The following is a 4,395-nucleotide window of genomic DNA, read 5'->3' on the forward strand; positions in this document are numbered from 1 at the left end:
CCGCAACAGTAAGCCACACAGAAATTTGACTTTATGTACGTTTCTGGTGATTCCATTTCCACCTGTCACTGTTCTCTCATGAACAGTTCCTGTGTTAGCATTATCCTCCATAATGGCAACTATGGCATCATCTATCTTTCCAGTTTGGGGTTTGATAGGCTTTATTGCCACCACTCAACTATCACATCGTGTGGCACTCAGTGGTTTCAGTGTCAGAGAGGATGTTACCAGATGTGGCTTCAAAATTTGCCATCGATAAGTTGATGCAGAGAAAAATACATAGATGTTTTGAATTACATTAAAAAATTCAGCAGCCTCACTTGAAGCTGATGCTGCATCACTGACCACCAAGTTCAATGAATGAGAACTGCATGGGACGAAAAAAGCTTGAGGGTTTAACTCTTGGATCCGTGTCTGCACTCATCTGTTCTTTCCTCTCATGTTGGCACCATTATCATAGCCCTGACCTCTCATGTCAGCTATCACAATTCCCGTATCTTCGAGCTCTTTAAGAAGCACGTTTGTCACACCAGCTCTTGTAGTATCATCAATGTCAATAAATTCTAGAAAATGCTCTCTGACAGTCACCACCGCAGAGACATTTTCACTAGGTTCTGTTGTTGTTACAAAATGCACCATTAAAGTCATTTGTTCCGTATGGTTGATGTCAGGTGCGCAGTCCAGAATAACAGAGTAATATTTTGCTGACTTCAGATCTGCCACAATCTTCTGTTTGACTTTTGTTACCAATAACTGTGTGATCTCATTTTGAATTGTTTTTCCAAGATAGTGATGTGTGTACATTTCTTGGGTGGTGACTCTTCTTAGATGCTCCTGGAGTACAGCATCAAACTCAGCCATCAGCATTACAATTTTAAAGTTTCTATTGTTTGGCACATACAGCTGTTCTGAAGTGCTACGCAGTTTTGGGTAGCAAGCATTCTCACAACGGCAATGAGCCTTTTCAGAACATTTTGCTAGTAAAGAGCCTCTGATGCAGTCTTCTCTTGATGCTGATCATCTTTGGTGGCCTTTAACCATAGTCTTATCTCAAGCTCTTTCTGCCTATGGAATGCTCTCTGGTAATTTGCTGCCTTCTCACGGCATGCCAGATTTCTAAGCAGATTTTTCCAGTTCTTTGTTCTTGTAGAAACCAATGTGGCTGGAACATTAGACTGGAAGAGTTTGCAACAAAACCAGTATGCAGCATTCTGAGTTTTAAGAGTACATAAGCTGTGGACTCTCCACATTGTCACCACTGGGGATTTCATGCCAGTAATGTATTGGACGGAAACTTCTATTTTCATTGTCTTTGGGGAACGTGAAGGTTTTCACGTGCTGTGGCCCATGCAGTACAAGGAAGTCCCTCAGGCTACTGCTCAATTGGGTCCACAGTCCTGGATCATCTAGACATAAGGAACTAAACTCAGCAGCAGCTGTTTCTTATACCTCTACCACATGCTTCTCTGATCTACACTTTTCTTCAGGAATGTGCATGGTTGCATCCATTTGAGATGGAGATATGACAGTGCAAGGTCCATCAGTTCCGTCTCCGGGAGGGGGAGGAGTATTTCTAGCGTGCTTGTTCCCATGGTGTCTTCAGTTTTTGTTCACCTGCTTGCAGTCTTTCCACTTGCAGATGTGTAATTTGTTGTTGTGGTAAATTCTTGTACATTCAATGGGACTGCAAGGGAAGAAACAATACAGTAAAAATCTTGGCCCCATTGAATCAATGGGCATTTTGTCATTGACTTCATTGAGGCCAGCATTTCACTTCCACTGTTTATAATTTTCCTTTTTGGAAACAAATATCCAGCATCAAATATTGAAATAACCCAGAGTGAATGAAGAGCAATTTAGTTTGTCATAGCAACCATTTGACTGGCAACAGTGATTTGCAGACGATAAGGCAGACTTTGTGATAATTTATGGTTTCAGGAGAATTGTTTTCTCTGTAACACTGCTCTGTGAAGAGACCTAACCCATCATCTTTTGTATTTATGTAGCCCTTGCAAATGGGTATTATTTCTGTCTAGGAGGAGATATGATTGTGGTGGTAAACTGATAGAAAAGTCTTGAGTTAAGCCCTTGTTTTTGAGAAACAGGATTTGGTGCTCTTCAGTGCTTTTTGTACAGGGAACTAACTGGTGGAAAAAAAATTTTAAAAAAATCCCAGTAGTCTTCTGAAATATTTTTTTACTTTTAAAATTTTGAAATCTGTCATATCTGTCTCTTTTTTTTTAGTTTTAAAAAAATTTCAATCAGCTGATTGGAAAACCTCAAAAAATGTCAACTAAAATTTTGGTTGACAATTTTTTCCCTTTGAAAATAAATAAATAAATAAATAATGAAGAAGTCAATTGAAACCTTGAAATTGGTGTGATGTCAGCTCTAGTTTCAGAGCTTTCTCATTAGTGCCACTCCTAGCATACACAGTTTATACTGGTGCCATGCTCCCCTTCCCCTGGGTTTGAAATTAGATTAAACTGCATTATGGGTTTGTTTTGGTAGTTGATATGATGATAATACCTAGTTTTTAATAGTCCTTTCCTGTAGATCTCAAAGCACTTCACAATCTTTAATGTGTTTATCCTCATAACACTCCTGTGATGCAAGCTGTTATCCCCACTTTTATAGATGGGGAACTGAGGCACAGAGAGGCTAAGTGATTTTCCCATGGTCACACAGGAAGTCTGTGGCAGAGCAGGGACTTGACGCTAGGTTTCCGATGTCCTAGGCTGGTGCCTCTACCACTGGACTTCCTACAACTTAATCCCTTCAGAAACCAATACTTGATGGTACTTCAGACATAGACTGGAAAGAACTGTTTAAGAGCAATGACTGCTGCCACCTGACTTCATGTGTTAAAGCACAAAAGATCATCTTGTTTGTATTTCTGGTCCCCTTTTCCTTCTGTTTAAAGTTTAAGTGCAAACATGATTTCCCAATCCACTGTGGAAACAATTCAGCTTGAGGTTCTTCTAGGCTAGTTCCCTTTGCCATACGTTTCCTAAATAAGAGATCATCCACTTCTCTTTAATCTGCACATTTAATTCCTTACCAATTACATTGTTTCAATACATACGAGAGATAATTCTCCTTAATTATTACCTCCAGCACACTGCTGCACATATGCTGTTTACATAGCCTCTTTCTCTAGTGTGGAAGTCTGCGTTAAACTTTGAAGTAATTTTTAAATTCTGTAGAGTGATGATAAAGTTAGTCAGTCTGAGGCTCCCACAGGGTTGAGAGATGAGGGCTGGAATGACTTCATGATTGTGGAATCCGCTTTAAAAATAACATCATGGGGCGGAGGGGAGGGAAACCCAGCCCTGGAATAAAACAACTAGAGTCTTGTCAGACACCTGAAACTGCTACTTCTAAACATCTGGCTTTGAGTCACAGGCTTTACAGCCAGAGAAATGTGCTTCTCTTGAAAAATGCCCTTAACACCCCATGGGAAATATTTGGAACCCAGGAGCTGTTCTGCATGCTGTGTATATATAGTGTAATTTTAGTGTTTTTCTTCCTTAGATCTTTAACTAATAAGGACATTTGCATGCAAATAGAATTTCTGGATGGGATTCTCCTATCCACTGTGCCCTCTGTATGCTTCTCCAGTGGTACCTTGGGACCGTATAAGCTCTGTAGCAGCTGCAGTGGGCTACCATAAATGGTCCTACACTGTGCCTTCCCCTACTTACAAGCCTTGCCATGGGGGGATGCTGGGAGTGGGAAGGGACATGTTGGAACAATCACTATACTATGGAAATTTTGAGCTGCAAGCACCTTATAGGCTGTTCTCAGGAAGTTGCTGTAAATTAGAGAATCTAGAAACTCTATACCAGCCTTCATAAGAGAATAGCAAAGGCACAATGATGGCTTAAAATCATCTTCACCTCCCACTCCTTGGCTGTGCATTCTTGCTGTATTTCCAGGGGGCACCACACAGAATCTCCCCCTCTGTTTTTAAGACCTCATTTTCCCTTGCGGCTTGTTCCCCACATGATGATGTAATCTTCTTTGTATGACATCACAATTATTTCCACAGCAGAAGATTATGATGTTACTTGCAGAGAGTTATGACCTAAGTTTCCTCTAAGCTGTGCAGCCACGCAGCAGGCTATTAAGGGCTGCCCAGCAGAGAGAGGCCCCTCTCCCCCAGCCCCAGCCTCGGAGGTGTCGCAGCTGAGGAAAGGCACCTCTCCCCCGGCCCTGGAGCTGCCACAGCCAGAGAGAGATGTCTGTCCCGGGGCTGCTCCAGAGAAAGAGGGCGGGGATAGTCCTCTCTCCTTGCCACAGCTCCAGCGCAGCCTCTAACCCTAAACCCTGCATCCCCAGCCCCAGCCCAGAGCCCACACCCACAGCCGGAGCCCTCACCCCCCCCACCCCAAC

This window comes from Chelonoidis abingdonii, chromosome 1 (genome assembly GCF_003597395.2).
Source record: "Chelonoidis abingdonii isolate Lonesome George chromosome 1, CheloAbing_2.0, whole genome shotgun sequence".
NCBI lineage: Eukaryota > Metazoa > Chordata > Testudines > Testudinidae > Chelonoidis > Chelonoidis abingdonii.